Genomic DNA, 13,431 nt, shown 5'->3' on the forward strand with positions numbered 1-13,431 from the left:
ATATTATTAGTATTATTAGTATTATTAGTATTAAATATTATTAGTATTAAGTATTATTAGTATTAAATATTATTAGTATTAAGTATTATTAGTATTAAATATTATTAGTATTAAGTATTATTAGTATTATTAGTATTAAGTATTATTAGTATTATTAGTATTATTAATAATAATAAGTATAATAAAATTATAAGAATTTTAAAGAATTTGTTTGTGGTAGTGGTTAAATTTTTTTTCGTCATATGTGGGAATGAAAATGTGTCCCAAGCCCCTCAGCTAGGGGGAATTCGTTCCCCTTAAACCTCGACTAGGGGCTTGTTCCGGTACGCCCTATATAGCCCCACATCACTCAAGAGTCGAGGCCAAGGATAGTTTATAAACTCCATCCTCCCTCAACCCTCTGAGACGTCTTTTAAGGACAAAACCATGACAAAGCTCCAAGCTACAAAGCGACAATATCTCATATGCGGTGATTGACCTTAGCGATGTTATCTCAACAGACTTAAGGTCGGAACAACTATGATTTTTAACTATTTTAATTTGAATATTAAATTATTTGTAATTATCTATTAACATTTATAATTTCATAATTTAATAAAACTTTTTTTTTATAATTTTTAATAAAAAATACAATAAAATATAAAAACAAGACAAAGTTAATTAATCAACAATTTTATTCATTGTTTGGTTTAAAAAATAGTGCATCTAACAATTATATAGTTAAAATATCCACACACAAAAAACACAATATTCTAAATGTTTTGATATTATAACATGTTAGAATTGATGGCTTAAACAAGAGGGGGTGAATTGTTTTATGAAAGATTTTCGCAAAGACTTGATGTAGAATGAAACTTTATCAAACAACCTAGATAAGCAATTAAGGAAAGCAATCAAACAATGATACAGAAACTGTTTTCAGAATTTTAATCGGTTAAAGTCACGATTTAACCGGTTGTTTATATCAACAGCAGAAATAGAATTATCAAATAGTTATAAGGAGTCTAAGATAGAGAGATTCACATAGTATGAGTTATATTGGTTCACTCACTCTTGAGCTACATCCAGTTTCTCAAAACAACCTCTGAGTTTCACTAGTAATCAAATCCATATTACAACAACACACCACAAAGAGGTGACCTTGAAAACCCCAAGATCCACTCACCCTCTTTGCAACCCCAAACAGCTCAAGACAGAACACACTCTATCTTTACAAGATTACAAACACAATTCCACATAAAAGAAGTACAATTACAAGAATCTACACAAGGATAGAAAACACCTGAATCCGCACAATACAGGAAGCCCTATGATCCGATCTTGTTACCACAACAAAGCTTGAACAACAATCTTGCACTTTGAAAAACTTCTTTAAAAAAACAAATCTCTTTCTTTGATCTCAAATCTGTATCAATACTTGTTATATTTGTTATGTATTTTGCTTTGAAAGAAGGACTATATTTATAGCACTAAATGTAGCTGTTTTAGGCAGTTTTAATCCACTGAATCAGTTAGGACAAGTTTACAAAAAACTGTTGTGAAAACATACATTTAATCGGTTGAAACCACGATTTAACTGGTTGAATGGGTCAGACAGTTGCATAACCAATTCAAAAAACAGTTTCAAAATCTTAAGCCAGCTAAGTGACAAACAACGAATTATTTCAACAAATCAACCGGTTATTTTCCCTTTGCTTGGAAAAACACTTAGTTTCTTTAAAACTAATTGATCAAGCTTTGTCTAGGATTAAGAACTGATTTTAACAAAGATTCTAAACAACCTAATATAAATCCAAACCAAAAAGCAGCACAACTTTAGGCTTCATGTGGATTTGAAACATCAAAGCTCCCATGTTCAACAATCTCCCCATATTTGATGGAGACAAATCCTTTGGATGCTTTTAGGAATGTTCTTTGTTTAGAATTTGTACAACCTGCATTCATGAGCAAACATACAAACACATGGTAATCTATTCCAAATCAAATAAGCACCAGAAACCAGTTCTCACTAGATGATTTCTAAAGAGGAACATCAGCCAAATCAGATGAAAAACTAGCACACATACACAGGTGCAAAAATAAATAACCAATCGGTTATTTCGCAGGAAGAACCGGTTGAAATTTTGTATATTAGAGTTAACAGTTTAAGAAAATTCAAATTTAAACCAGTTAAAGCAATGTTCAAAGGCAGTAAAAGCACAATTAAGAACATTACAAATCCCAACATATTTCTCCCCCTATTTGTCTTATCAAATAGACAAAAGGCATAATTGAAAGAACATTTTAAGACAAGTCATGCATATCAATTATACCCAATTCATTCCTTAGACAATAGAACCTATCTTTTGATAAGGGCTTTGTAAAGATGTCTGCAAGCTGACTTTCAGTTGAGACAAACTGAATTTCACAATCTCCATTGTTGATATGGTCACAAATGAAGTGATGCCTTATTTCAATATGCTTTGTCCTTAAGTGTTGGACTTGATTTTTTGTCAAATTTATGGCACTCGTGTTGTCACACAGCAGATGAACTTTGCAAATCTTTAACCCAAAGTCTTCAAGTTGTTGCTTGATCCACAAGATCTGTGAACAACAGCTTCCTGCAGCTATATATTCAGCTCCAACTATTGATAAAGCTACACATGTTTGTTTTTTACTGTGCCATGATATGAGGCTAGATCCAAGTAGGTGGTATGTTCCACTTGTACTTTTCCTGTCTAATTTGCAACATTCAAAATCAAAGTCAGAGTATCCTACTAAATGAATAAGAGAATGTGAGGGATACCATAAACCCATGGATGTTGTGCCTTTGAGATACTTTAGGATCCTCTTGGCACCTTTGAGATGTGATTCCTTAGGACAAGATTGGAATCTTGCACAGAGGTAGACATCAAACATTATATCCGGTCTGCTTGTTGTTAGGTATAGAAGAGAACCTATTAATCCCCTATATTTGGTTTGATCAACTTCTGGTTCAGCTTCATCAGTATCTAAGTAGCAATTTGTTGACATAGGCGTTGCTGCAGCTTTACAGGCTTCCATCTCAAACTTTTTAAGTATGTCGTTGCAATACTTGGATTAACATACAAAGATACCTTCTTTGGATTGCTTGACTTGCAGTCCAAGGAAGAAGGAAAGTTCCCCAATCATTGACATTTTGAACTATCCCTGCATAGCTTTGACAAAATCCTCACAAAGTTTTGCATTAGAAGAGCCAAATATAATATCATCCACATATATTTGTACTAAGCTAACATCAGAATCAGCCTTTTTAATGAACAAAGTTTTATCAACCTTGTTGAAGATGGGAAGCTTTGATGTATCAAATCCTCATGGAACCTGAAGCTGTGCTGCTTTTTAGGTTTGGGTTTAGTTATGGGGTTTAGAATCTTTGTAAAGAGGTGACCTTGAAAACCAGAAGATTCACTCACCCTCTTTGCAACCCCAAATAGCTCAAGACAGAACACACTCTATCTTTACAAGATTACAAACACAATTCCACATAAAAGAAGTACAATTACAAGAATCTACACAAGGATAGAAAACACCTGAATTCGCACAATACAGGAAGCCCTATGATCAGATCTTGTTACCACAGCAAAGCTTGAACAACAATCTTGCACTTTGAAAAACTTCTTTCAAAAAACAAATCTCTTTCTTTGATCTCAAATTTGTATCAATACTTGTTGTATTTGTTATGTATTTTGCTTTGAAAGAAGGGCTATATTAATAGCACTAGAAATGTAGCCGTTTTAGGCAGTTTTAATCCACTGAATCAATTAGGATAGGTTTACAAAAAACTATTGTGAAAACATACATTTAACCGGTTGAAACCACGATTTAACCGGTTGAATGGGTCAGGCAGTTGCATAACCAATTCAAAAAAAACAGTTTCAAAACCTTAAGCCAGCTAAGTGACAAACAATTGATTATTTCGATAAATCAACCGATTGTTTTCCCTTTGCTTGGAAAAACACTTAGTTTCTTTAAAACTGATTGATCAAGTTTTATGTTGGATTAAGAACTGATCTTAACAAAGATTATAAACAACCTAATCTAAACTCAAACCAAAAAGCAGCACAGCTTCAGGCTTCATGTGGATTTGAAACATCAAATCTCTCATTTTCAACATAACACACTTTCCTAAATTTATAGTGATTTTCCTAATCAGTCTTGATTAGCTTGAACTTCTTATGTCATTTAGTGATGGAGTATCACTTCCAACATTTGGTTTCTAGAATAAATAAAGAATAATTATATGTTATTCAATTTCAATGCATATTAAAATAAATTTAGACAATAATATAAGAAATTTAAGTCATTTCTTAAGTAAACTACCATTATACCTCATTCATATAGGAATGTACAAAACCAGTACTCATTGCAATGAAATGTTCAGGAACGTCATGACTAGAAGCAATGTAGGCAAGTAGTGTTTGCTTTCGGTTTTTTATAGTTGCAAGTTTATTTTTCTTCTTCACAACATTGTTCTATATTTGGTGAAGTTGCACTAAATGAAGCAAATTTCATACCACTTAGTGTTGTAATAGATCGCATAAAAGCAATGGTAGCACAAGCTTCATATGCTCGACCTAAATGCTCTTTAACAAATATGACATCAACTAGATCCTTTGGATATGTATTTGATGTAGTTTCTGGGTTTTTTAACATTAGGTCCCCAATATTTTTCCTCCATAAAGTTGGAATAATAACCAGAAGCCACATAAAAGTCATATCAAACCACCTTTTCCAAGTCATACATTCATCATCAGTCACATCAAACTAGATTTTAGAACTTGTATAGTGACCAACTAATTTATACAAGGCATGCCCATAAAGCAACAAATTGAACTCAACCATAATAATAATAAAGCATAAACTAGACCAAATTGAACACAAAGTCATACCATAAACTTAGTTCGAATTTGCCAAACTCATAAAGTTGCCTTCAAACCACAACTTTACCTAAGTTTATGAAAAATAATATAATTCCAAATCGTAAAACAACCACCAAAGCAAGCATATTTTCAAATGATAAAGCCAATCATTATAAGCAAACAATGAAATAACCTAAGCATTTAACCTCTTAGAATTTTTCAAAGTACAAGTGATGAGAATCAACTAAAGGTGGCTTTTTATAATGAAGAACAAGATCATTCGCCTTTACATTTAAAGTTTTTCTTGTTAATCTTTGCAAAAGATAAAGCCCAAGCCCAAGAAGGCCAAAGCCCACAAAAGCCCAAAGACCATCCCATGAAGGGCAAAGCCAAGTTTTAAATAAATATTGTTTAGAAAGGTGCTTAGAGGGAAACATTAAAACCTCTATTGTTAAAGCATCTTTTAGTCTTTAGTTAAGAGTCTTAGGGGGTGTGTGTTAGTAGATAGGTGTAGGAGTAAATAAGGAGGTGTCAAAGTGAGAGAAGGGATCACGCCTTCCTCATGCTTTGTTTTAGGCGCAAATTCTAGAAGCTTTTTAGGAGGGAGTTTTTGAATTTGTGTAGCTTACTTTTCAGCACCTTAGGCTATAAATAGAGGTGCTCTCTTTGTAAAATTCAGATTGGAATTAATCTAAGAAAACTCTACTCAAATTTTGAGTGAACTTTGGAGAGCTTTTGGAGCCTTCTTCTCTAGTCTTATCTTGATGTATCAATGGAGTCCTCAAGTGGCGGCATCACTCTTATCTAGGAGCATTCCACACTTCTAGTGGCGAGATCATCCAACATTCTTCCATCTTCATGAGCACTCTCTTCTCCTTCCTTCCTTCTCTTTCAATTGCTTTTGTTGTCTTGTGTTCTTGAGTATTTTGGTTCGGTTTTTCTGTTTTTCCAGCACCTATTGTTTCTGTTCTTGCCTTTTAATTTCAATTCTGTTCGGTTCATTTGTGTGCTTAATCATTTCTGTTTGGTTCCTTTTAATTTCACCTCTTTTGTTCGGTTCAATTTGACTAAAATTGGTTCATCCAATGAGTTTGGGATTTGGTACTAGTTTTTGGTGAGTTCTTGTCTTAGAACAATGATCCAACTCTAAGAAAAGTGCCTCTATTATGTCCAACTCAAGGTGATTCCTAAGAAGGTCAAGAACCTTTCTCTATATGGCTAGTGGAATCACATCAACAAGTTTTAGTTTCCACCCAATGTATATGTAATACACCTACAAGCTTTTGATATAGAAAAAACATTACTATAAAAACACAACACCAACCTTTCTTGTTTTACAAATACAGCCATGAGAATCAATTAATGATCATCAAGCACATCAAATCATATTTATACTTATAACATTTGAGGGAGCACAACCAGGAAACTTTCTATACGTGGCGTTCTCACGCTTTTTTAAAAAAAAAAACTAAAATTTATATTTACTGAAAGAAGAAAGTTTAACACATGTTGCAATGTGAGTTTTTTTATTTCTTTTGTAAACAAAACAGACTCTTGCTTTAGCTGGTGCAAAATCGGCCTAATGTTTTAAAACTCATTTTTTTCTCATTCCCCAATCTCTTTCATTTTTTTTTTCGCAGTTCTTTCTCTCTGAAGCAACTAAATTAGGGTTTTTGAACATGGCTTTTCCTTTTCCGTGAATGGCTGTGCAATGTCGATTCCAACAGATTTTGTAGAACAATGATAAAGCACCCTTCAGGTAATGATTTTTTAATTTGAATTTGAATTTCCGATTTCTAGCTTTTTTTCCGCTTTCCCCATTCTCTCTATCTCTGAAACTTGATTACTCTCCTTTACTTATTTTCACCATTTTGACAACTTCAGAGATGTCGTATTTGAAAGCATTTTTGCCCAAAAACACCATTAGACATTTAGAAATGGCGCATGCTTTTGAAATTTGAAATGACAATGATGAATGTTTTTCACTATATATACAGTGTTGTATAGAGCCATTATTTTATTTTTGTTCGGTTTTGTTTTTTTTCATTTGACATTGAACGAGGTAATCTTTTATATCGTTTCTAGGGTTGAGTTAGTGTTCTAGGGTTGTAAGCATGTGTCCATTTCATTTCTCTTTATTTTTGCCTTTCTAATATTTTGTTCTTTTGATTTGTTCATCTGATTCAACTTTTTCAGTGTATTTTACCTCATTTCTGTTGAGTTCGTGTTCCAGGTTTGTAAGCATGTGTTCATCTTATTTATCATTTTTGGCTTTTTGATATTTTTATTTATTCATCTATTTTTTTCTTCTGATTTGTTCATCTCATCCAACTTATTCAGTGTTTGTTTTTTGTCATTACTGTTGAGTTCAAATTTTTCATGGTTTGTTGCGGTGCATTTCATATTTATTTTTTTCATCATTGTTTTGCTGCAAGTTGGATGGTTTTCATATTGATAATGGTTCTGTCACATGTTTTCTTCTGCACTGAATTTAACAGGGTTTCGTTTTGGGTGTATTTGGGGCCATTGCTTTTCCAGAACATGGTGTAGAAGAATCATAGAACACCTAAAAGGTAATTTCATTCTTAATTTGAATTGTCCATTGTTATTGGTTTTTACATTTGTCATATTGGTTAATGCTAATATTTAGATATTTCTTTATATTGGTTTATTAGACTTTATTATGTAGGTTGCATTTGAAGAAGAACAGTCTGAAGAACACACTCACGCTGTTGCTTATTGTGTAAGCTACATTTGAAGAACAATCTGTAGGATGAAAGAACTTTCATTTGTAGGATTGATACAAGGATCAAAGAATTCCTTGATTGTTATACTCTATAATGAAAGAAGTCTATATCAATGTAAAATCAATTTTTGATGTAAAATGTTTAGATTCTGTTCAAGGTAATTTAATTTATATGATTGATACCAGGATAAAAGATTTCTTTGATAAAAGATTTCTTTGATAAAAGATTTCTTTGATTGTGTAAAGACACATTTTGTATACTTTGATGAAAGAAATCTATATCAATGTAAAATCAAATTTTGATGTAAACTGTTTAGATTATATTCAAGGTTATTTCCTTTGTTTTGTGTAAAGATATGAATATTTTGTCATTGTTTGGAAACTATTTTTTATTGCATTGTGTTTTGGAAACCACAACATGTTAATAGTGTAACATTACATTTAGATTATATAAAAAAATATAATGACATTGATATTTATTCAATATTATTTAAATCATTTTATGAACATTGAATAAATTAGACCTAAGAATTAATGAATAAAATGGAATAATATGAAAAATATTAAGTATAGATTCATAACTGAACTTAAGACGAGTTATATCAAATAGTAGTATTGCAGTTAATCATTATCTCTTTTGAAGGTTAATATACTTCATAAAAAAAATTATATTAATATTATGATTATTATTATTATTATATTAAGATTATGATGATTATTATTATATTAAGATTATGATTATTATTATTATATTAAGATTACGATTATTATTATTATATTAAGATTATGATTATTATTATTATTATTAAATTAAGATTATGATTATTATTATTATATTATAATTTTAATATTAATAATAATATTTGATTATTAAAATTAAAATCTATACTTATAAGTTGTAGTTTGGGATATCATATGAAACACCTTTTCAGTTTTTCACTTTTGCATTGTTATCTTTAGCTACTATCTTCTTTTGCTTCTTTCTTTCAAATATGGCAAACAGGTTCTCCATGCGTTCAGAAGCTAGGTCTTGCAACTGTTCAGGTTCTATTATATTCCTTTTTTTCTATTCTATTAGTTTTCTTTCTCACATGCAAAAGCTTTCTTAAAAAAAAAAATTGTTTTTGTTCTCTGTTTCTGAACTTTGATCTTGTCTGTCATCCTCCATGTTTTGTTTCATTATTACATGTTATGTGTTTGATTTTATTTTATTTTATTTTTCAAGTTTATTTAATTTAACCGTATTCACAACAATTTAACTGAATAGTGTTCTAATTTGTCGAGAGGGGAGAATTCTAGCAAGACAATTAATTTATGTATGCTATAAAAAAGTCGTGCCTTGGATTTACCTTAACGGTGTTAAAATTTAGTTGACACATGGAAAGTTGATTGTGGAAAGCATATACATTTATTATGAAAGTGTGCAATAAAGCTAGGTAATGCTAACTCTATTTAAATGAACTTCAGCATTGTGAATACATTCAGATTGAAATTTTATTCTGTTATTGTGTTTCTCTCACTAAAACTGTTTTCTATATTTCGTGGAATACACTATACCTATATTGAAATTAGATCAAACAATCAATGTGTTAAATGACGTTAATTCAACAAAGGAGTCATGGAATGTAGTTGTTAGAGTCTTACGGCTATGGTGTGTGCAAGATTCACAAAACAAAACATCCCTTTTTCACTAAAGATGGTGCTATAGGATGAACAAATAAGTTTTCATAAAACTCAGAGTTGTGACATACATATATTTTATATGTGTTGCTTTTGAACATGACTTCCTTATGTATTTTTTTAGGGAGTACGAATCCATACATCTGTGAGGAGGAAAGTAATATATAAATTCCAAAGTCAGATATCTGAATGTCATGTGTGTTCCATCAAATCGTTTAGTGTGGCATCCAATTTAGGATCTTACAGAATAACTAAACATGCTTATAAGATTAACTTCCAATATGGAACATATGTATCTTTAATGGCTAATGAAGTGGTACCACAAACTAAACCACAAACTAATGAAGTGGCTTTGACACCAACTTTTTAGTGGGTTAGTTAAATTAACTTTTATGCTGGTGTTTGGTATCTTTTCAATAAAAGTTTACTATTATTAACTTCAGTAGTGTTTTACGCAAATATAATTAGAATTCTGATTGGAGTTAGCACAGAGCGAAAGTTGACAAAGGAAGGAAAAGTTACCAAAATGAATGTCATCTCCATAGATTGTGATGGGTAATGTTCTAACTTCTATCCAGCATTTTTGTGAGAGTAGTTTTAGGATTCAATGCACCCTTTTTGGGAATTATGTATATCAGTTAAATGCATTCCTCTCAACTGGGGAAGTAGACAATGTAGTCAGATTTATAGAATTTTCCAAAGTCAAGTTCTTCAGAGGTATCATTTTGGATGAATCAAAGTATCTTATCTCTATTATTTGTTATCGGTCTGGATTTTTTAATTTTCTTACATGTTAATTTTTTATTATATAGACAACATCTATGTTCATAACTGTATTGATTGCACAAGAGTGAAATATAAAGTACAGACTGAAGAAACTTTATTGTTGAAAAAGAGGCTTAGAAATATCATTATTTGATATTGGTGAAAATATTTTTTGAATGGATTGTAATTTTGTTTTAATGGTAAATCTTGCACACAAGAGACAATCTTCACCATTGGTGCAAGTTGCAGAGGACAATCTGCCACTCAAGACATTCAAGAGAACGGTTAAAATTGAGAAGTGAAATGTTATTTAAAATTTATGTGTGACATTTGATCTTTTAAGAATATGAGCATAATTTGTTTACTTATGTAATATTGTAATAGATTTGATATATTATGCAAAACAATGTCAGAAGTATTTTATGTTTTGAGGATATTATGATTACTATTATGTATGGCATGTTATGTATTGCCTTGTATAGTTGTGTATTACTATTTTGTAGGTGTGTATGTTTTGATCCTCAATGGATGAAGATTGTTAGAGTATGCTGAAAGTTTTGTCATAACAAAGTTGCAGAGGTGAATCAGAATGTTCCACGACATTGTTAAAGGTTTGAAGATTGTTCATACAATATTTTAAAAACATGTATAATTCATTTAAGATTTGATTATTAATGTGAATAATCAAATGTGTTCTTTGTATCTTTCAAATGTGTTATGCAATGCATGACTTTAACCCGTGTAATGGATTTATTAATAGGTTGTAATAAATGAAATTTCAAGCATAGTATTGGATTTGACCTCAAACATTCTTTCTTTGGTGACATTGTGATGAATAGATTGTCCAACTGTTGCTAAACTTTATTGATCTTTATGAATACAATTACACAAAAGAATTTGCATTAAGCCTCGTGATTTTTGTGAATGATAGTTATAACATTCAAATTCAAGTCAGCTAAGATGCAATTTTGTAAGAGTTGTTGAATTTCGACATTAACATCATGTTGCAAAAGCTTCCAGTAATTCTGAAAACAAATTGCATAAAAAATCATCTCCTTTCAAAACATTGTGCATATATTTAAGCTAAAGACAAGAGTTTTGATTTCATCCACAGATTGGATGAGAATGAGCAATTTATCTTCAAAATCAGTAAGCAAATGTTGAAGCACAATCTGCCCTAGAACAATAGTTATAGAAAGATTGATACCATGATCGGATGAAGTAAATATTAAAATAGTAATGCTTATATCACAGTTTACATTGCACATACGATATATTATCATAATAGTAATTTATAGCATAACATAATATTTTGTAGATTCCACTAACTCTATGATTCATTAGAAAATAGTATTGAATGGAATTATGATAATCACTAGATGTTAATCTACTAAATGTAAAAAACAGTTGACATCTATTATAATTGTTACAATAATATGTAATTAAAAACCAATTTTACTTTTATAACAAACTGTTATAATTAATATTGTTATATTAAACGTGTATAATAATACCGTTATATAATAAATGTAGATGCTAACTAATTAAAAATAAATGAAATTAATTTTCTAATTATAAAAGATAATTATTGTTAATTTGAAATTAAAAATATGATAATTAAATAGAAACAAAATACATAAAATGTATACTTAACCTGAAGACCTTTTCAAACTCTTTAATTTTAAACTCATTGTTGACCCAATGTTCTTTTTTATGGTTTTAGAAAACTATACTACCTTTTTTATTCCTACTTCATAATAAATGTATATGCTAACTAATTAAAAATAAATAAAATTAATCTTGTAATTGTAAAAGATGTTTATTATTAATTTGAAATTAAAAAATGATAATTAAATAGAAACAAAATACATAAAATGTATACCTAATCTCTGAAGTCATTTTCAAACTATTGAATTTTAAACTCATTGTTTATCTAATATTCTTTTTTATGGTTTTATGTACTTCTCATAATAATGGAAAATAACAATTTATTCATAATAGAAAATAGCAATTTATTTAGTATCACTATCATTTTCAAAAATTTAGAAAAACGTATCCCTACTTCATACTAAATATATATGCTAACTAATTAAAAATAAATTAAATTAAAATTCTAATTGTAAAATGTATTTTTTGTTAATTTTGAATTAAAAATATGATATATTAAAATGAATTTATGATTTGCACATGTATGTCCAAATATGCATCAATATTCTTTTTTATGGTTTTCTGTACTTCTCATTCATAATGAAAAATAAAAATTTATTTAGTATCACTGTCATTTCCAAAAATTTAAAAAAATATATATTTCTACTTCATACTAAATGTATATGCTAACTAATTAAAAATAAATTAAATTAAAATTCTAATTATAAAATGTAATTTTTGTTAATTTGGAATTAAAAATATGATATATTAAAATGAATTTATGATGTGTACATGAATGTTCAAATATGCACCACGCTCTTTATTTGGAATTTTGTTGTTTTTTTTTAGATACTGGTATTTAACCACAAAAATTTGATTGATGTGTTGTCTCGTAAAAGTTTCTAATTTCACATTAAAACGTATACCTAACTCCTAAAGTATTTTTAAAACTCTTGCAGTTTAAACTCATTGTTTACCCATTCTAATCTACTTCTACTTTCTGTATACTTTCTTCTACAAATATTTAATTTTTTATTGTTGTGACTTTCACAATTTATATGTAAAAGAGATAGATTCCAAAATGTCACTTTGCACGGTCCAAACGAACAGGTGCAATGCAAAGTTCTAATCCGAAATGTTTCCAAAAAGACTATCAAATTGGAAAGTGGATGGAAAGAATTATGCAAAAAAACACTCACTTCAGGAGAATGATAAAGTCTGGTAAAAAAAGATAATTTTAATATATTTGAAAGTCATAACTGATTTTAAAACCTGATAAAAAGATAATTTTTTAATTTTGGTTGGACTTGTGAGCAACAATATAAGTTGTTCAAACATTATTAATATTTATAACTATTATATTTCAGTTTTCTAACTTATGTTTGATTTTTTTTTTATTTGATATTTTGTATAAATTTAGTATTTTTAAGTAAAGAAATAACAAATTTATACAAAATACCAAATCACAGAAAAATCAAACATAAGTTAAAAAACTGAAATATAATACACAAATATAATAGTTATAAATATTAATAATGTTTGAACAATCTATATTGTTGTTCACATTAAGTCCACCTAAAATTAAAAAAATTATTTTTTTTATCAGACTTTAAAAACAGTCATGATTTTCAAATATATTAAAATTATCTTTTTTTATAAGACTTTATCATTTTCCTGAAACGAGTGTTCCTTGCATAATTTTTTTCATCCACTTTT

The 13,431-nt window shown here is 29.3% G+C and overlaps 1 long non-coding RNA gene across 1 annotated transcript; it reads left to right on the forward strand.

Moving 5' to 3' along the window:
• Nucleotides 1-71: 71 nt before the first annotated feature.
• On the forward strand, nucleotides 72-7,803 carry LOC150023200 (uncharacterized). Its single transcript, XR_016517785.1, has 3 exons — nucleotides 72-6,636; nucleotides 7,376-7,450; nucleotides 7,553-7,803. It is a non-coding gene; the product is annotated as an uncharacterized LOC150023200 (long non-coding RNA).
• The last annotated feature ends 5,628 nt before the right edge of the window (nucleotides 7,804-13,431 follow it).

This window comes from Phaseolus vulgaris, chromosome 11 (genome assembly GCF_051622355.1).
Source record: "Phaseolus vulgaris cultivar YP4 chromosome 11, ASM5162235v1, whole genome shotgun sequence".
Lineage (NCBI taxonomy): Eukaryota > Viridiplantae > Streptophyta > Magnoliopsida > Fabales > Fabaceae > Phaseolus > Phaseolus vulgaris.